Genomic DNA, 22,130 nt, shown 5'->3' with positions numbered 1-22,130 from the left:
AACTGCATTCTGTGCGTGGGAAGCTGAAGTTGAGATATCGATTTATTGACTTACAAGCTCATGACAGAGGATCACAATTGCAAGTGGCTTCACAATTACCACGTTTTCTCATGCAGTCAAGACGGAACGTAACTTGGATTTTGCACGGCTGTAAATTTACATTTCACTGATTTTGCATGATGAAATATAAAGCAAAAGACCAAAAATAAATTCTTGTGGATGTAGGTACCACGGAAGCTTCATACATTCGTGATGGATTCGCCGATCCCCCCACAGGTATGTGCAAATAGCTAGCATTCATCTTCGTTGCATATTCGTACAAAGGCTTCATTTACTTTTCTGTGTTTTTAACTTAGGCTGAAGCTGAAAGCGCTACGGTGAAAGTAATGGTTGTTGCTGACTTTTCAAAGCAGTTAAAGTTCGACGCTATCTTCGAGGGGTACATTCTCAGTAGGTAAGGGACGTACGACCAGTCTAACAAGTGCAGCTACCTTGGTTGTGCGTGCAGACTTGGTTGACGAAGAGGGCTTCGCTACAATTACACTGCAAGTGTTCAAGGATCTGATTCCTAGATTTGAAAAATTCATTAAAAAAAGACCATGGGTTAGAGTGAAGAACTTCCAAGTCCAGCTAAAGAAAATTCCTCATGACAAAGGAGATGCTCCTGCGGTCATTGTGCTTAGCAAAGACTCAGTAGTGCGCGAGCTCCCTCCCAAGAAGACAGACATAATGTTTTTCTCAAGTGCCAGAATTTCAGACATTATGCACACACAGAACCGGACGGATAGAGAAGAAATAGTATCTGTAGTAGTCGTCCGGGATGGAGGAGCCCAAGTTACGCCTAAACAAAAAACCATTTTCCACATTGACTTTGCAGACGACGTTACCACCGATGGAAAACAAACCGTAAGAAATCCACCTTGCAACGAGCTACTTTCTTTATTTACTGCTTTTGATTTCACAACATTGACAAAGTTTGATGTAACTTTTTACAAGGTGGTGTTCATGAGTGGATGTGAGGATGACAAGAATTACATTCTCAGCGAGTTCCGCAAGAAAAGGTACGCAATGTTTATCTTCAAGAACTTATTCTCTGGCGCGTACGACAGCAAATGGTCACTGCAATTCCGAACATCGACCATAATTGCCCCTGTCCATGATGAAGACCGTATAAAGCACTTGCAAAATGTCACAAATTTTTGGAGAGTGAAGTACGCAACACGCACAGAGGTAAAGAGCCCTCATGTTACCATCGAGGGAAATTCATAAGAAAAAGACTTCTTGCTTGACAAAAAGAACAAAAGGAAAAAGTAAAAAATAACATGCTATATTTTCTTATAGGTGGCTGGGTACTTGTCATTTTGCTCTGTGAGCCGACCATTTGAAGAATGAATGGGTTGGAAGGCTCTTTGACATTGAGGAGCCAATTCACTCGTACTTCAAAAACAATAGAAAAGAATTCTACCAAAAACTGAACATTGCTCGTGTGTATGGTCACTACAAAATAGACGACGCGCACGTGGTTGTAGATTGCAGCGGTCTACACCTCAAAAGACCAAGAATTGACCAGCTCTCTCAGATAACAAGCGATAAATACTGTCTAAGATTTTCACGACGTCGATTTGCTTACTTAGAATTAGAACTCTATTCCTCTTTTTTTCTTGAAGGAGTCGTCAAGCACTCTTTACTAAGTGGCACATCCAGCGAAGAAAGCAACATTCAACGAAAGATCGGACAAAAACAAAAGATGAAAGATTTGTACATACCATGGTTTTCCTAGCTAGAGATTATATCGTTTGTCACGTGACACATCCAACCCTATGTGTCCGTGGACAAGCTACTTCGATAACAGGGTTCCGTCAGTCCAGTCAGTCTAGATTTAGAAGTGATCTGGCACTTTTGTGAGTCTATTCGTAGACCGTGCATGCCCAGTCATTTAGTGTAGATTCATATCCTTTGGTTGCACACAGCATGATCATAAACATTCCCATCAGAATCAGTTAGGGAAATTTTCCAGTGATTTTAGCATATTTTTACTATTTTTGATATTTTTCACTTATTTATTAAGTGACTACTGTTGAAAATTGAGTAGGGCAAATTGGGTAAGTTAATTTATAAGCAAACCCAAGTTAGCACTAAATGGCAGAAGAGGCAACATGAGCCAATCTCAACAGGAAACTTCTCAACAAGAACTTGGTGGTCTTCCCTCCAAGCAAAGGACTCAACGTTTCCATCAAGAGGGTCATCGCCATACCTCCCAGCACTTGGCGTTTTGCATCAGGTAGCCCTCGCTAGCAAGTTCCATCCACTAGCATTTTGCATCAGCATTCATCGCCAGAAGAAGCCCAGACACAGCTAACGTTTTTGACATCAGCATGCCTAGCGTTTTTGGGAATCCATGACCTAGCATTTTCAGCAGGTATGAGCAGCGTTTTTCAGCCATGAAGTACTTGCAAGATCAGCCCCGAAAAGAGTAGTAGATTCAGCCCAGAAAGACCATCCGTTTTCAGCCCTAAACTTGCAGATTTTCAGCGTCAAAGACCCGCAGAAACAACCCCCAAAATCAGCGTTTTTGGACTAGTTGCAGATTTCAGCCCATAGCGTTTTTGGACAACAAATAAAAGATTACAGATTTCGATTATGAACGGGCTCGCTGCTGCACCCACGCCCCCCCCCCCCCTGCCTGCTCCTGCCTCCCCCCCTCGCCTTCGCTCTCCTCTCCCCCCCTTCGCCCTCGCGCTGCGCGTTGCCTCCCACTTACCCCCCTGCCTACGTGCTGTATGCCCCGCGAGTGCTGCTGAGCCCGCACCTAGCCTGTGAGGTCCGTGCCCCTTTTTGAGAGGAACGGAGTACCTTTGATAGGTCTCCAATCCTGAAAAAGAAAAACCAACGGACATTGCCTTAGCTACTACATAGCCACGGGCATGAACCGTTAGTGCAGGATTGGTCCTATCTCGCTATGGTGGAGCGTGACCACCATAACCCTATCTAAAAACTATCTATAATCAATTATACCTAAAAGTATAAATCTTAGAGTGACCAACCTGTGCGCTTTTTTCCCCATGTTTCAGAAGCACAGCCGCCAAGGTTTGTCTCTTTTAAGATTTATGAATAATAAATAATTTCTAGCGTTGGAAAGTTACACGACTCATCGGGTCCACCCGTCCATAGAATGATACCGTCGGGATATCATTCTCCCACTTTCCACACCACACTCACCCTTCTTTTGTTATCTAATTACTACCACCCTGTTTAAACATACATTTTGCTTTATTTTATTTATAATACTGGTTCGTTAAAACAACCTTTCAAACAGTATTACAAACAATAGTCAAACAAGAAGTCGTCCAATTTTAAACCAACAACCCTTGGATTAGGTTCACTCAAGAATCTCTACTGGCGCTATTATGTCCGATCGGTATATACATTATTTATAAAAACCCTTGTCCTCATGAGCGTCCCATACCTCTTGACAAGTACTCGTTGTGCTAATCTGGACGTACTCCCGCTACAGCAACAACGGTGCCAATCTGGGCGTCATCCTCATGCCACGACAAAACAAAACTGCAGTATCCAGCTGGGCTAATCTGGGTGTACTCCCACCACAGCATCAGCGGTGCCATCCTGGGCGTCATCTCACGCCTCGACAATTGCCACATAATACCAGCGCTAATAAGTAGAGAGACTTGAGAAAAACCATACCGAAGGTTTTGGACAAACATTGTTTCCTATAGCAACCAGTTTAACCAGACATTCTTTTCTACTTGTCAAACATATGCCGAGTTTCTTTGGGTTAAGCCCCGTGGTTTCGGTCCGTGTTTTCTTTTCATAAGGTAAATAATATATTTCTATGGTCTCGCATATGCAATGATGCATAACTTGAAACTGCAATACTAACCTGTACCATAGCTCCGATTGGTGGAGACATAGCATGTTCCGCAGGAGTTCCCCCGTTACTTGTACCGGCTTCATGATCATTAGCGCCTTGTGATCGAGCACGCTTTGGAGCCATTTTTTTTGTACTACACTTATGTTATACACTTAGAACTTTAAATTGGTCAATTTCCCTAGTGGTCTCCTTGTTTCCAAAGAGAGTCTGTAATTTGAACCCTCGTCAACTCAGATTCACACTTAGTGTTGTTGTTATATATCTAATTTCTATACATCAAATATTTGTTAATCTTAATTAATCAAAAATTGAGTGTATAAACTACAAGTGAAAGTTTAGGACTGCATTACTTTTATGCATGACATTTCTAATCCAATTCTAACTTCCATTTCTATACTTCAACTAAATCAATTTTTAGTATTATTCAAAATTCTACTTAATCTAATTGACAATAAAATTGGTGAACGAGAATTTCATCATGTATAATAAGAATATGATGAGTTCTCTTATGTATTAACTTTCAATTAACTATGCATAAGTTAATAGTGAAGATGTACTAACTAGAGAGAGTAGGTATACTTAGAGAGATTAGAGTAAGAGAAAACATACACACACATCTTTTCTAAAGTTAATTGAATCTTACTAATCCATTAGAAAGATTAGAGTAAAAGAGAACACACACACATCCTTTTCTAAAGCTAATTGAATCTTACTAATCTATTAGAGAGATTAGAGTAATAGATAGCGCACACACACACACATAGCTAATTGAATTTTACTAATCTATTAGAGAGATTAGAGTAGGAGATAGCACACATACATCATTCCTAAAGTTAATTGAATGCTTAATTAATACGCATCTTATTAGTCCACTGGAGTTTTTTGCTCTCTCAGTGGTTTGTGGACGCTTTCTCTCTAAGAGAAGTGGCAGCACTTCGTGAGCATTATAGAGGCAATCTCTATGTGTAAAGTGTGAGCATGGATGCTCTATTTATAGCAGAAAAAAAAAAACGTCCAACTTTTTTTTTTCCTTAAAATTTTTCTTTTTTAAAAATAATTTTTTTTCCCAAAAATCATATCCGCGTTTTTGGTACCCTTGTGGTATCCATCAGCTTGACCACTTTGTCATTGTTAACCCTCACGGCACACGGACACCCTATGATCTATAAACGTTGTATTGTTTAGAGTCAGGTACCGGGCTTGTCGGACCAATAGGAACAGGGTAAGGGTGATCGCCGATGACAGGCGCACTCTAACAGGAATATTCAAGGAGTTAGTTGGCTAAGTATGGGCGCCCAAGTGTGAATGGGGTGAGCTCATATAAAAGCCACTAAACCTAATTTTTACTCATTCTCTCATTGTGCAATAGAAGCCGCTCTTGCTCCATCTCCACCTTCTCCTTCACCATCTCCTTGTGTGTGTGTGTGTGTGTGTACGTGTGAGAGAGAGAGAGTGTGTGTGAGAGTGTGTGTGTGATCAAGCATTGCGGCGGCACGATGGCGACGAGGCGGTTGAGCGCGGCGTAGCGGCGTCTCCCTCTTCTTCGCGGTGCGGGAATCCTTCATTCGCAACTACGCAGGAAGGTGAGTGACACACCATTCTTCCTTGTGAGCTTGTGTGTTGTATGACTGTGTGCTAGGAGCCTTTGTGGCTCGCACACGGCGTGTAGCAAGTCCCTAGCCGTGACATTTTTGGCGCCGCTGCCGGGGAGCTGCTGCGCGTGAAGCTCCAATGGCGACCTGTAAATTGTATTGAAGCTATTCTTTATGTAGGAAAGGCGCGGCTTAAGTTTGATTATTGTTGTTATGCAAAAACAGTAGAGAAAGACACAATGTTGTTGACTGCATTCAAGTTTTCTGTGTTCTGTTAAGCTCAGATTTCAGCTTACACAGTTAGCATTTCTTGCGTTTCTGCGTTTTCTGCATTTTCTGGTTTGCACTGCACAGTTCTGTCAAGTTTCAATTTTTTGCATTTTCTGTGTTTTCTGGTTTGTGCACAGTTAGGCGCACAGTTAGTTAATTAAGTAGGTTAGTAATTAGGTGAACCACTGATTAACAGGTCAGTAGGTAGGTGAGACAGTAAATAGTAATGTGAGGTCAACGCGCACCAAAACGCGTACCAAATAATATAAATAAAAATAAAAATAAAAAATAATAATTTAAAAAAAATAAAAAAATAAAAACATGAGTGAGGGGGAGGTTATAAAAACGGACGGTTTGGTTTGTATAAAAATGAGATCGGGATCATTTGACCCAAGCCCAAGCCCAAGCCCAGGCCCAAGCCCAGGCCCAGGCCCAGTCTCTGTCTTATGATATAGGGTAGTCTCACTCCTATATATATAGGCTAGACTCACAAGGAGGGAGTGAGGAATGTGGGATAAGTCCTACACTCTCCTCTCCTTCATTGCACACTAGGACTTGCTATTTGGAGCCTAGTTTCCCAGCTAGGAAAAGACTGTTTCGGGCTTTTCTGGAGCAAAATAGAACCAAACGGTGGGTTGTAAAGCACATCGCGTCCCTCCTAGCGATACGCTCGTTTCGAGCTATCACACGGCCCATTCCACGATACGTTCTAAAAAAATCTAGCAAAAAATTAAACAAAAAACACGCAAAAAACTAGTCACAAGGCCTCCTAGAGCAACTTTTTGACACCTTAGGGTATCAAAAGCACATGCACTTACGCTCTGGGCGGGTACTAGAACACGAGCATATTGAGGGTGCCTCTGTTCATACGGACACCCATTACCCATCCACGATAGGCTCTAGACCCTCAGCGGGGACACAAGGTAGCACCACCCAAGACCCTAAAATAGCCGCTAGTGATTCCTCATCCGACTCAGAAATCATGGAAGCATACCCTACCCAAAACACTGAGAGAGAAGGCCATGTACCTCCCGAAGCTCCACAGCGTAGTACTAGTATGTTTAGCTGCTTCATGGAAACATTAGGTAGAGCTACTCGCTCGGAACCTGATGCAAATAAAGCACACGAAGGGGGTGGGGAAGTGGACTCTCCTTTCACATCACACGTGGACCCCACACCCCCAAAGAGTGTCCATGTGGATATCCTGCCAACTTCTTACCAAGAAGGCCCTGTTGAGCTGCCTCCTTGAGAAGTTCCCTCTAGAGTACCGTTGGTGACAAGTAAAACCACGGGGAGCAACATTGCTTCTACCTCATAAGAAACCGTTAACACGTCGAATCTAGAAGGATTGTTCATTAATGATCATTGGACATACGACCTCCACACTGAGGTGTTGACGGATCTACACTCTGGCCACGCCTACCATGTAGGATGGATAGAGATTCTACGATCCACCTCTAGTGCCACGAGCATCGAAGATCAACAAAAAATGATCTGTAATGTTATCCATGGCATTATTCAGTCAGAAAGACAAAACCGAGGGGTAAATATACTCTCAACTGGCCCCATGAGATTTCTGGATACGAGCAAGGCTCAACAGCCTACTCTATCACAAATGGAGACTCCTCTAATGAGTCCCATGGACCCATCTTACATCATTTCACCTGGGGTCTCTATGCGATCTGAGCCTCTGAGCGACAACTTTAGCTTCCCTAACTTGGCTCAACCCTCTATTAAGGAAAACACAGTGCTCACTCCAAGGATAGACCTGACAGAGAATGTACCGATGACATCTACGGTTAGCGCAGTGCCACTACCTAGTGTCGTAGTACCTAATATGGAGCCTCGACCGTATGTGCCTCTAGCCCCTTATGCACACATGGCCCCCACACCTCCAATTGTACCACTTGTTTATGCTCCATGAGTGCCGCTCCCTAGCCCTTATCCGAGTGGACCTATGCCCGGTTATGTTCCATATCCTGCATCATCCACACATATGCCAAGACCGGTACCCGTCCCTCTCCCACATATGATTCCAAGAGTGCCTCCACCGGCCCTGCCTCCTCACATAGGTGACTTGGCTGTGTTTGCTCAAACCATAGGTCGATCTATCGCGGAAAATATGCGTCATGCATCTGATAGAGAGCCTAGAAGTAAGGCAGTACAAATTGCCAAACTCACGCAAAAATTCAATGGGGACGAAGATGCTAGAAAACACATTGAAGTGTTTGAACAAGTATGTGATTCCTTAGGGGAACGCAACGAACTACATAAGTGCAATGCCTTAAGCTTGACATTAAGTGGGAAGGCTGGAGATTGGTATAGAACCCTAAGGGTGGACGAGAAAACAATCTACCCTACCCTTCGAAGGTTGTTTCTAAAGGAGTACATACGAGAAGGTGTGCTTTGGGGTGTAGCATCTCAGCTACAGAAGGCCGAACGTAAGGAAGGAGAGTCAGTAAGGGACTTCATTAGTCGTCTAAAGCACTTAAACTCTCGCTGCCCTGTAAATGAGCGCTTCAACAATAACCAACTACTTGATCGATTCATTTGAGGTTTGAGGAATGAAGGAATCTATAATGGACTAGTGATTAGAGGTATCACAACCTGGGAAGATGTCACTGCCAATGCAATCCAATTAGAGGACAACTTGATGATAGCAGGCATGAGGGTGTCTACTGACACGAGATCCACTAGCTCACAAGCCATTGAGTATGAACCCATGACTGCAAAGCCCATTGCGAATTAGCCAAAGGTATTTGAGACATTCTTGACAGACCTCACCAAGGCAATCCAAGAGTCTCTTAAGGATAATCAACCCCCCTCAAAGTAGTCACATGTATCCAAGAAGGGAGTAACAATGGTGTTCCATTTGCTTAGGTCCACATAGCACTAGTGAGTGCCCTACGTTTAGAGTAAAATTTAATGGAACTTGCAACGCATGTGGTAGGTATGGTCACCAAGCTAAGGATTGTTTAATGATCAAACGTATGATGGCAAATAGACCACCTGTAGCTTGGACGGATGCGCCTCGAGCTCCTGTATTGATGCCTGCTAAAACTGTTGAGCAACTACCGCAACACATGGTCCCTAGATCTCAAAATGTTGTACAAGCTACACCGCTACCACCTCCTGTGCTAGGACCGCAGCCCCCGCATCCAAGAGTCGCCCCTATGAACCAAGTGGGTTGCGAGCCATCTAATGCTTATGCAGATGGCTGTGAGGAGGAAATAGACACTAGTATTGCCTACGGACTTGATACATTGGAAGAGTGTCCTATATACTACATGGAAGATTGTTGGGGGCAAGTCAAGCCGGTTTATCAAGATGATGCTCTCGCATCCAGAGGTCAAAATATCAACACCCAGGCTAGGAGGCCACCTCTTCAATGCTACGAGTGTGGTGGACCACATCGGGCGGCGGAGTGCCCTATTAGGCTGCAAAAGAATGCTGCACAGATGCAAATGAATCAAGGGAGCACGTCTGCAATGCCAATACTCACATGTAATCGTTGTGGCATAGATTACTTGATTGCCCAATGCCCCTATAACCCAAATGCGCCTAAAATCACACCCCTAAATTTGGTCAAAATTGCTAGTGTGACATCGCCAATACCACCCGTCGCACCCGCTTATGCGATTACACGGTCCATGCTTCAAGGGCCAGGCCATATCCTCGAAGAGAGAGATACCACGTCAGTTATCCAAGCAAAGAAAAAGAAGACACAAAGGAAGAGGTCGCAGAATATGGGAAATTCAAAGCCAAGTTCCAAAACAAACATAGGAACAGGAGATGACCCCGTGTATATGAATGACCTCAAGGATGATTCAAATTCAATCGAGACAATGGAGACTAGAACCAATACCACAAAGGGAAAGACCGACAAAGAAAACCGTAACATGGAACCAAATGAAAACCGAATAAGAGAAAACCATAAAGAGCCTCTGAAAACACCACAAGTGTTTCCAAATCCAATCCAAGACCCCCAAGATAAACCGCAGGGGCAAAAAGGGAAGAATCGTAAAAAGAAGATTGGGACGTACCCAAACCTAGTAGACGAGATTGAGCAGGTGAAACATCTAAGAGGTTTAGTGGAGGAGACTCAAAGGAAACTAGAACCAGAACCCATGCATGTCAAAATTCATGACACAGTGTTTCCCACGCAAGTTCATCCACCCCACATGAACCATAGACCGTTAGCCATACCTAGTATCATCCAAGAAGGGAGTGAGGATGGGACATCAAAAAGTGAGCATACACCTTTCTTGTTGGAAAGGATGTTTAACGAAGGAATACCTGATCCCATTGAGGAATATGAGATCCCATCCTCACCAGTTCCTAGTCAAGGACCTACACCCTGCAAAATGCCAATGAATGTTGCCAAACTAGTGGACTTCATGTCTTTTGAGGTCCGAACCACGATCATAGCAAGGCTGTATGGAGATCCTGAGTTATTCTTTGCACTTCGAGCATTCCTTAACGGAGAGCTACAAACGGGATTACCGCAGTTTGCGCAAACAAATAGGCCTAACTCGATTATGATTGATGAGGAAAATCATGTGCAATCACTTGACTTAGATGAACACGAGTCTGTGATCGAGGTACCCATTAACGAATTAGGGCAGTATTTTGAAGGCGACGAGTCTAATGCAACCCTACCCATCACTACCAAGGGATTAACTATAAAGGGAATTCTTGATGGTGGTGCGGGAGTTAGCATCGTTACAAAAGATTGTTGGGAATCCATGGGAAAAACCCGCCTCAGTGTTACTAAAATTGTGGTAAAGATGGCAAATGATACCATAGCCAAACCTATGGGGATGCTCAAGGATCTTAAGATCAAAGTTCTAGGACACAAGGTACGACATACGTTCATTGTAATGTATTTCTCTAAACACCTTATGTCATATGAAATGATTTTAGGACGACCATTCATGAGGGAAGCACAAATGGTTCATGATTGGTCTAAAAATCATGTCTATTTGCAATTCCAAGACTCTGTCCTTAGAGTGGATTTGGTGACTGGTAAGGTACACCCCTCAGGGAGTAAAACCATTATTGATCATCGCTCTGACACCACAGTTCACTCGGCCCCACTACAATATTGTTACACTTGTAAGAAGGATACAGACATTGGCCAAGATTCTCCTTACATGGATGTGTTACCGGGTATGACGGAATCAAACAACGTGGACTGGGTACACCTAGCTGCAACCATAGATACCTGGGGAAATAGAGGAACCACTTGGGTCACACCAGAGGGGGAAGAGGTACCACAAATTGCACCTCTGAACATGATAAGTGCCATACATGCATCTTCTAAGGGCAAGGCAATTGTAGACCAATCTGACAGTGACACCGATAGCTCAATAGAAGACTTTGACCAACACGACTCAGACACGGACTCCCAGAGTGAAACGGATTCTGAATCTCATGAATTAGAGAGTGGAGCAAGTTCAAAGTCAAAACATTGGAAGGACCGAGCACATCAACCGATGATAGCTCCTCCGAGAGTGAAGAGGACACCAACGAGGACTCCTTTAGTGAGCCAGATCTAAATGCAAATCAAAGGCAGATCTCAAAAAAGAAAAAGAAAAACTTTAAGAGGTGTCGATATCAAGCCAATGTACGTGCTAGGATAAAAAAGAAGAGATCCTTAGCAGAATGGCTCAGTTATATAGGAGCATGTGATGCTCATCGAAAATTGGTAGACGATTGGGGTGAATATCTCCAAAATTTTATGTGGTGTAGACCACGACCCCATGACATAGCCCAATTAGAGATCATAGACAAGCCAAAGTTGAGCCGCACTGCAAGGAGGCGTCAAAACCAAGAGTTAGCTCGACAACACCAGAAAGCAGAAATAGACGCACAGACCAAAGCACAACCAGAATCCACAGACTTGCATCCTGCACCAGAACATTTCAAATCTTACACCACAGGGGAAGCAAAGGTTGTGTACACAAAAGCCCAAAGAATACCTATCGATGGGAATAATGGAATCTATGATGGTCCGGCAATAGTTAAAGAAATAGAATTAGCCGACCCCGGTGAAGAATCAAAACCTGTTTTTATTGCCCAAGACCTCACAGAAGTTGAAGAGGTGGTCCTCAAAGAGCTTCTCAAGGAATTCAAGGACATATTCGCTTGGACATACCATGATATGAAAGGTGTTCCACCTTCTGTGGTCCAACATACAATCCCTATGATTAGCACTGCGAAGCCCGTACAACAAAGACCCTACCCGATGAATCCTAAGTACGCAAAGATCATTCAAGAAGAACTAGAAAAGCTTTTCAAATGTGGGTTCATATATCCTATTGAACACTCTGAATGGGTGTCTCCAATAGTTATCGTGCCAAAAAAGAATGGGAAACTCAGGGTGTGCGTGGACCTCAAAAAAGTTAATGCAGCTACTAGAAGAGACCATTACCCCCTACCATATTCCGAACATGTACTCGAAAGAGTTGCAGGCAAGGAAGCTTATAGCTTTCTAGATGGGTACTCAGGCTACAACCAAATCACGATAGCACTAGAGGACCAAGCTAAAACTGCCTTCATCACAGAATTTGGCGTGTTTGCATTTCGTGTGATGGCTTTTGGCTTAACAAATGCCCCTGCTACATTCCAACGATTAATAAACACTGCTTTTAAAGAATATTTGAGAGAGTTTTGTGAAGCTTTCTTAGACGACCTTTGTGTTTACTCTTCTTGGAAAGGACATCTATCATGTTTGCGGAAGGTGTTTGAAAAGTGTAGGTTATATCGTATCTCATTGAACCCGTTCAAATGCCAATTTTGGGTCAAGCATGGAGTTATTTTAGGGCATATAGTATCTAAGAATGGTATCTCAACCGATGAGAGCAAAATTAAAGTGATTCTAGAGTTACCACCTCCAACCAATTACAAGGGAGTTCAAAGGTTCATGGGACACGTGGGTTATTATTGACGGTTTATTTTATTTTTCGCTGAGATAGCACGTCCTTTGTACAAGCTTCTCATTGAATTTAAATGGACTGAAGAGTGTGACCAGGCCTATGAACAATTGAAGAAAACACTAGCAAGTGCTCCGATTTTAAGGACACCTAACTGGCATGTCATTTTCCATGTGCATATTGATGCATCAAACTTTGCTATTGGGTGTGTTCTCACTCAACCAGGAGAACATAAATTGGACTATCCCATTAGCTTTGCAAGCCGTCAATTGAACGATGCTGAAAGGAACTACACCACTACAGAGCGAGAAGGTTTAGCAATGGTTTATGTAGTAAAGAAATTTCTCTACTACCTTCTGGCAAACAAGTTTGTATTTTATGTGGATCATCAAGCGTTGCTGTATCTGGTAAACAAGCCATGCTCCACAGGAAGAATCACACGATGGTTGTTAATTCTTCTGGAGTTTGATTTCACGATTGTAGTGAGACCCAGTAAAAGGCACGTCATGGCTGATCATTTGTCTCGCATACCCAATGGTGAAGCCCCTACAGGAGTTGATGATGAATTACCCGATACTTCCCTATTCATAGTTGAGACTATGCCTAAATGGAGTGAGAACATTGTTAACTTTTTAGTTAATGGTTTTCCACCCAAGGAACTTTGTATGGATATCGCTCGAAGGCTAGTAAAAGAATGTGAACCCTATTGTTTGATTGCCGGAACCCTGTTTAGACTAGGCAAGGACGATATTCTTAGGCGTTGTGCCCGCAAGGATGAATATTTGTATATCTTGCAAGAAACACATATGGGCATAGCAGGAGGACATTTTTCAGGAGACCTGACTGCTAGAAAGGTGCTGCAATCAGGCTATTGGTGGCCAACTTTATTTAAGGATGCATCACTTTTTTAAAAAGGGTGTGATGAGTGCCAACGTTACAAGACCACACAGCGCAAAGACAGAATGCCCTTACATCCTATTAAAGTAACCCAACCATTTGAAAAATGGGGCTTAGACTTTGTAGGTCCAATTAGTCCCGCAGCTCGCAACACTCAATCTCGATATATTCTAGTTGCTACGGACTACGTAACAAAGTGGGCTGAAGCTAAGGCTTCACAAAAAGCTGACGCGAGGACAACAGCTAAGTTTCTTTTTGAGAACATTATCACAAGATTTGGTTGCCCTTTTGAAATTGTTAGTGATAATGGTACCCATTTTATAAATGAGGTAATAAGAGAGCTTACCACGACCTTTATGATATCCCACCATAAGTCTACACCTTATTACCCGCAAGCTAATGGAAAAGCCGAGAGCACCAACAAGACTCTAATCTCTATTTTAACCAAGACAGTAGAAGCTCATCGCACTGATTGGGATTTGAAGTTGACATGTTCTCTATGGGCTTATCGTACTGCTTATAAAGTGGCTATTAATTGTACGCCATTCAAAATGGTATACGGCCAAGAAGCGGTTATGCCTTGGGAGTTTGTCATTCCTAGTCTTAGGGTAGCTTCGCAAGAAGGATGGAATGGTAACCCCTTAACCGAGCGTTTGTATATCTTAGAAAAACTAGACGAAGAGAGACAGTTGGCTGTGCAAAATGCTCTTGTGGAAAAGGATAGGAGAAAGAAGTGGTTTGATCGCCATGTGAAGGACAAGGACATCAAAGTTGGTGATAAATTCCTTATGTATGGAGTTCATAAAGAGAAGAAAAAGTTGAAATATGCTGGTAAAGGACCATATAGAGTATGTGAAATTATCCCACAAGGTACCCTTCGTGTGGAAACTCTTGATGGAGTTGAAACCATTGGATTCCTCAATGGGAGTAAATTCAAAAGATATTATGATCCTTTAAGCCAAGAAGAACTACAGGCCATTCATCAAAAGAAGGCCGCCAAAGCACAAACCGAGTTAAAGAAGATACAAGCTCAAGCTGAGGCTAAGGAGCGACAACAACGTATAAGACAAAAACGAGAGGCTAACCTTGGAGTTACAAATGCATTCCACATGGAAATCGAAGAGGATTGGTTGGACTTTGACACACCTCTACGATACCCTATTGAGTTAAATAGTGCCTATGGAAAAGTGCTATATAACGCCTTATTGGACACGGGTGCTAAATATAATCTGCTATCCTATGGGGTGTGGTGTCAGTTAGGGAAGCCACCTCTATCTGAGAGTATTATCCAAGTCAAGGGTGTCAACAAGAGAAAAACTACGGTTTTTGGAATCTGACACACTTCTGTCAGTTATGACAATGGAATTGTAGCTCAAGACTTTTTGGTCATGCCTACTGGAACTATGGAGGGTAATATAAACCTAGGACGCACATGGATGATAGCCACCAAATGCACTATTGATTGGGGGACTGGGGGTGTCACAACGCAAAAACCAACTCTATCCCTACCACTCAAGCCATAGTCCCTGAGATATTGCCTGAGGAAATAAAACCCAAGACATTGCATGTCCAGGAGGTTGAACCATACGTCCCCATAGCCCAACTCTCTCGATCTTCAGCTGATGTAGTTGAAAGAAAGCTTGAGACACACAAGAACCATCCTAATATAACAAAGAAAGCATACAAGTGGGTCCCTAAAGCTTCTTTAGTAACCATGGCTGATGCTAAAAAACGGAAGCCTCGTAAGAAACGTCCCACTCGCTCCAAGAAATGTAAGAAAACGTGGCGCTGGATTCCTAAACGACTATTAAAAGCCCAAGGATACTATAAAGGAAATGATCAAATCTGGGTGTCCAAACGTAAATTGTACTCTTACCTGTCACCTGGCCCATGTAAACCCAATCCTGTGGCTCCAAAACAAATTGAAAATCATGGAAAGGAAAAAATCACGGAATGCGACACACCTGCTCCAGAGCTAGTTTGGGTACCAAAGAAGGAACGATTTGTTCCACCTAGCTCAGGAACAGGAAAAGCAAATGAAGCTTCTTGCTCTTCATGTAGTTCCTATACGGAAATAGAAGCTTCGACACAACCTCCACCTACCATTGTACATATCCATACAAGCAAGAAAGAGTTTGCACCTCCCGTTGTAGATTCACCACCTCCAACAATGTTGCAAATAAAATCATGGGAGAGTACCTTACCACCCTTGCAACTAGATGAAACACATAGGGTGATCGAAAACTATTGGTTAAAGCCTTTACCCATAACAACTTGGAACAATTGGTTTCAAAAGGTGACGACATCATTCCAAAAAGTATGATCTACCCAAGGAAGGGGGGAGTGTTTGCTGACATCCGTCATTCACTTGCTTCCCTCTCAACCTTCCTCCCTGACCTCTCAATCTCCAATCTTAGGGAATGTATATATAAAGCCTTATACTCACAAAAACAAGATAAAAAAGTAAAAGAGCAAGAGCCATAACACAAAATAATAAAAACAAATTATGCACAAGAACACGACCCTTGTAATATTTGCACTCTAACCATCATCTATTTGCGTGTACAGATATGGCTAGTACGCTAGAGTCATCCACTCCTGCCTTGGGTGAGAGGTACCCTCGTTACTTTTCACAAATGTTTCACATGGTCTTTCCAATTCTTGCATGTGAATGGGATTTGATAGGTACGCTAGCATGTGAGAGGAATTTTGAGGAGTTAGAATGGCTGATACGTCTCTTGACCACGTCTGATCCATACTTAGTAGAGAGCGTTTCTCCCATTTCACAAGCCTACCCTTTTGACCAAGATGACTATAGGCGTCTAGTGACCTTCTTAGTAAACATGGGCACCTATGATGAAGAATAAAATTACATGACTACACGGATGGCACATATGGTCTCATGGATGATGACTTTGTTTATCTCGATGATGAGGATAGGGGTTTAGCCTTAGGGTTTCCCCCCAACCTTTACAATATCCTATTCCCTTGACTCTTTAGGGGGAGTGTAAATAATTAGGTTAGGGTTCCTTATGTTTTTTGTTGTGTTCAATAAGTGTTGGTACCTTTTCCCACTAATGTGCCTCTTGGAGGTATTCCTTTTGTTTCCTAGTGTGTACAGGAGCGTGTTGCTATTGATAGGATTTGGACCTACATGGAACCTTTCTCTCGTTCACACTTCAAATCAAGCGCGACCATCAACACAAACAGGTGTTTTATGTCCATTAGCATTGCCCTTATCTTTTTGCATCCATGTTTGTCTGCTTTGATTGTGATTGGTAGCATAATATTCAGCACATTTGCTTAGTATCAAACATTTAATTCAATGTAATGTTTTGTCATAATCACTTGTCTAGGTTTAAAAATCAAGCAGTCCAACTAAGCTAGTTTGACCAAGCTAGGTATTAGAAATCTACTCTTAATACCATGGGGAATGCCTTCCTAATAAGCAATGGTTACTTAGGTTCTTAATCCGATTTAGGCAGCATTGTGTGAAATGTACTAAGGCTTTCTAGTGGGCTTAACCCTATTGAACTTTAGCTTAAGTATTATAAAGGGAGTATACTAATGTGATGAGCCTGGGGAGGGTAACAGTGCTATATGACCCCCCAAAGTTACAAAATTAAAATGTTGAAAATGAACAAACAAAAAATCAAAGTGCCACAATGTAAAGTTTTAAGCTGGAAGAGAAATCCTTGCTTAAATTGGTACTTCACTCACATGTATCGCCTATGGTACTAGAGCCCTAGAGGTTCCCAGTGTGGGCGCTTTTCCTTGAAAAGCAAAAAACTCAAGGCATACAAAATAAGCACACACATCAAAATTGAATCAATGTGAAAAGACTTTGGGGGGTCAAAGAAAAGGTAATCAGTCAGGCGATGATTTCATGAGAAATTCCTTTTATCGTAGCTTAACTACAAGGTCTTCTAGGTATAGCCTCTAGTCAGCCCTCGAACATCAAATACTTGGCTCTCGCGATTAAACAACTTAATTGACCAGAAAAAATTGAGAATTTACCCATGGTATTAATAGTCGAGCTCTAGTGCCTTTTGACCGTTTAATTAGTGACCCCGGACTTGTTTAATTTTTTACCTTTACATCTGTTTATGCATTTGATTATATTGCAATTTAATGTTTATTGCTGACAAATTGTCTAAAATTCTGTTACCAATCAATTTGTCTGTCTAAAATTGCATATGATTTTTAATTGTATATGAGAATGCAATTACTGTGGCAATGTTGTTTGATTTTACAGTGATTGAAGAAGGCTACGCACATCCATGTCGACTGCTCTTCCATCTCGACGAACGAGCTTCAACTGGATAGCTTTCGAGGACGGAATCTACATCAGGAAGGGGGGCATGTTAACCCTCACAGCACACGGACACCCTATGATCTATAAACGTTGTATTGTTTAGAGTCAGGTACCGGGCTTGTCGGACCAATAGGAACAGGGTAAGGGTGATCGCCGATGACAGACGCACTCTAACTGGAATATTCAAGGAGTTAGTTGGCTAAGTATGGGTGCCTAAGTGTGAATGGGGTGAGCTCATATAAAAGCCACTAAACCTAATTTTTACTCATTCTCTCATTGTGCAATAGAAGCCGCTCTTGCTCCATCTCCACCTTCTCCTTCACCATCTCCTTGTGTGTGTGTGTGTGTGTGTACGTGTGTGAGACAGAGAGAGAGAGAGAGAGAGTGAGAGTGTGTGTGTGATCGAGCGTTGCGGCGGCACGACGGTGGCAAGGCGGTTGAGCGCGGCGTAGCGGCGTCTCCCTCTTCTTCGCGGCGCGGGAATCCTTCATTCGCAACTACGCAGGAAGGTGAGTGACACACCATTCTTCCTTGTGAGCTTGTGTGTTGTATGACTGTGTGCTAGGAGCCTTTGTGGCTCGCACACGGCGCGTAGCAAGTCCCTAGCCGTGACAGTCATTATCATCAAAAGATAAGGCCACACAGCCCTCCCTCATTATGATTAGTCAAGACTAACCTCTCCTTTTCATGTGACAGTGTGTCCCACTTTGTCCCCTCCTATGTGAGTCCAGGTGAGGCCATGTGCCTTTATTTGTCATCCCTGTGTATTCTTTTGTCTTTATAATTATTTTATTTATTTCCATAATGATAATTTACTTTACATTTTTAAGTTAAACTTTACAGTCTTATATTGACTTTACAGTAGTAAAAGAAAATTCTACAATCAGTAACTAAGTCTTTCAATAAGTTAGTTAGTGATTCATATAGCTAAATATGTCAGAATTTTGTAGTGTAAATTTTAAATTCTAGGTTTTTTCAGCCTACGATTCATAATTTGAATTCAAATATCTTAAATAATGAGTGATGGTTAAAAAAAATTCAAATGCGTAATAGAACTTGTGTGAAATTCGAAAGTAGAGACCTTACATAGGCTGCGCGCAGTCCCGCCTACTGTCTCCATCTCGTTCGTTGCCCGCTGCCCCTGCATTCCAGTCCCCCCCCCCCCCCCAGCCACCCTTTGTGCATTTTCGGCCCCTCCTCCCCGTCACCCCGAAGGCCTCGCTTGAATTGCCTTGCAGTGGATTCACATTTGGATTCTTCTTGCCGAGTTTTCAAGCGTTAGCCTTCTCACCCTCCCTTTTCCTTCAGAGCAGCAAACACTAATGGAGGCTCATGCTCCGCCCCAGAGGGACTCCTCCGAAGCCCCCTCGCCTAACTCCGGTGATCCCACCATTCGACTTTCTCTTTCACCGACAGAGCAAGCGATCCTAGCCGCAGAGGTAGAGCGTTTGTCATCTGCAAGATTCTCGGCACTCGACCCAGCAGAGGAGAGCTGCGTGACCTTCTCCAGGCCCGCCTTCTCGCAGAGGTGGGCAAGATCTTGGACGTACAGATACTCGGACAAGGCTACTATCAGATCGAGTTTGAGACCTCCGAGATGGCGTCCAAGGTCATTGCCATAAGTCCTTTGACCATCCGAGCAGCTCGAGCCCACTTTCGACAGTGGAGACATGGTTTTGACCCTGCTTCGGATGTTCTGGTAGAGGAGGCAGACATCCCCATCTCCGTCTGCTTTCCGGGTTTGCCGAGGGAGTACTTACCACTTTTGTCGAGGATCGGCTCAGCCATTGGGACTGTCCTAGAGACACCTTGCATGGCAGTCTCAGTAGCTGCCAAGGCGGCTGGCATTCCCTCAGTTCGCGTTTTGGTCAGAGACACTCACACTCTCCCGAAGGTTATTCTTCTGCCTCGGGTAAGTGGGGGTTGGTTTAGACAAAGTGTGGAGTATTCGGGCCTTCCGAACCAGTGCTTCATTTTTCGACAGATGGGCATCTAGAGAAGGCCTGTCCACGGAGGAGGCCTCGACCTACACCACCGACTCAGCCCTAGCCGGCAAGGGTTGGCCAGCAGACACAGACAGAGGTACAACGCACACATGCAGAGCCATAGCCTGGGGCTCCAACGGAAGAGGGATGGCAGCAGGCCCATGGTCGACGACGACAGGGGCCACAACGGCAGCTTGACACTCAGAGTGGTCCTCATGTGCCTACTCAGCAGCAGTGGGTTCCCATGGGGAACCGGTTTGGTCCTCTTGAGCAGGATGAGGTCCCTGCTCTTGCCCCCACCTCAGTTTCACCTTCGACAGCCCCTCCCCCCCCCAGAGTTCCCCCCTCCTCATCATCCTCCCCTTCGCCTCCTGCTCCCGTCGCCTCTTCCCCCTACCCCTCTACCTCTGCCACTCCCCCCCACCCCTCTTCTCCCCTCCCCCCCCCCCCCCCCCCCCTCCCGCTTCAGTTCCACAGTCGACCCAGAGGGCAGGGCCTTCTCCGGTTGCTAGGAGATCTCTTGGCAACGCCTTTGCCACGAGTCGCTCGGCGAGAGAGGGACAACCTTTCTTGTGGCCCCCTCTGCACGTACAGACGTCTCCCCTTGCAGCTAACCCTCTTGGTCTGATGAGCTTTGACATCCGGCGCCGATGGGACTTCTTCGACTACGACTTTACCTATTTTCTCGGCGACCCCTCAGCAGACCATGAGGCAGCCTGCTTCAGTGTCCATGTTGTGTTCCTTGCAGCTAGGGGGGCAGAGGTCTTAGACTCAGCAGTTGGCTTCTCCTTTCCCCTTTGCGACAGGGACCAGACTGAGTGGACTCTCGACTCAGTGTTGGGATGGCTGCACATAGAGGTCCTAGAGTTCTCTCACCACATGGGAGAACTAGGAGTTACAGATATGCTTCAGACTTTGTAGCCATTGGCCAAGTTTGGGGTGACACCTCCAGATACAGCATGATGTAGACACATTGTGGTTTACTTCTTTGCCGATACACAGTTCTTGCCATGCTATGTATACATTCATGAGGACTCCTGGACAGAGGAGATTGCTTTACCTACGGCTCACATTTCTTAGGCTTGGGCGCGACACTCGTTGTAGTCACGCCTATCTAGAGGACGTTCGGATGCGGATTACTCCCCGTCCAAGCCAGCCTCGAAGATGGCCCGTCTAGCTATTGCGGCAGCATCTGTTCTCTCTCGCTCCCCATGAGGATTGTCTCATGGAACGTGCAGGGACTAGGTAGGCCCCAGTTTCAGCGTCAGCGGGGCCGACTGCACCAGGAGCTACAACGCTGCCTTGTGAGAGGAGAGATTGATCTCCTTATGCTTCATGAGCACCATCTGTGTGAGAGCCGCATTAGACGTTGTGGTCAGCTCTTGCGTGGACGATATGATACTTTTTGGTCAGCTGCTTTTGGACCTGGAGGTATCCAGGGTGGGGTATGTATGACTATTGCGAACTCTTTGCAGTAGGCCATTGTGGGCAGAGGGATTATTGTGCCAGGCAGGGCTCAGTGGATTATTATGCAGGTTCAGGCATCTGTTCTCTCTCGCTCCCCATGAGTATCGTCTCATGGAACGTGCAGGGACTAGGTAGGCTCCAGTTTCAGCGTCAGTGGGACCGACTGCGCCAGGAGCTACAGCGCTGCCTTGTGGGAGGAGAGATTGATCTCCTTATGCTTCATGAGCACCATCTGTGTGAGAGCCGCATTAGACGTTGTGGTCAACTCTTGCGCGGACGATATGATACTTTTTGGTCATCTGCTTTTGGACCTGGAGGCATCCAGGGTGGGGTATGTATGACTATTGCGAACTCTTTGCAGCAGGCCATTGTGGGCAGAGGGATTATTGTGCCAGGCAGGGCTCAGTGGATTATTATGCAGGTTCAGGCATTTGTTCTCTCTCGCTCCCCATGAGGATCGTCTCATGGAACGTGCAGGGACTAGGTAGGCCCGAGTTTCAGCGTCAGCGGGGCCGACTGCGCCAGGAGCTACAGCGCTGCCTTGTGGGAGGAGAGATTGATCTCCTTATGCTTCATGAGCACCATCTATGTGAGAGCCGCATTAGACGTTGTGGTCAACTCTTGCGTGGGCGATATGATACTTTTTGGTCAGCTGCTTTTGGACCTGGAGGCATCCAGGGTGGGGTATGTATGACTATTGCGAACTCTTTGCAGCAGGCCATTGTGAGCAGAGGGATTATTGTACCACACAGGACTCAGTGGATTACTATGCAGATTTAG

At 44.3% G+C, this 22,130-nt stretch overlaps 1 pseudogene; it reads left to right on the top strand.

Annotated features, from left to right (window-relative positions):
• The first annotated feature begins 252 nt into the window (after nt 1–252).
• Nucleotides 253–1,780, top strand: LOC147420486 (uncharacterized; annotated as a pseudogene).
• Nucleotides 1,781–22,130: the final 20,350 nt, after the last annotated feature.

The sequence above is a fragment of the Adiantum capillus-veneris genome, chromosome 28, assembly GCF_014529385.1.
Source record: "Adiantum capillus-veneris isolate H3 chromosome 28, ASM1452938v2, whole genome shotgun sequence".
Lineage (NCBI taxonomy): Eukaryota > Viridiplantae > Streptophyta > Polypodiopsida > Polypodiales > Pteridaceae > Adiantum > Adiantum capillus-veneris.
This window is presented reverse-complemented; position numbering and strand designations above follow the sequence as displayed.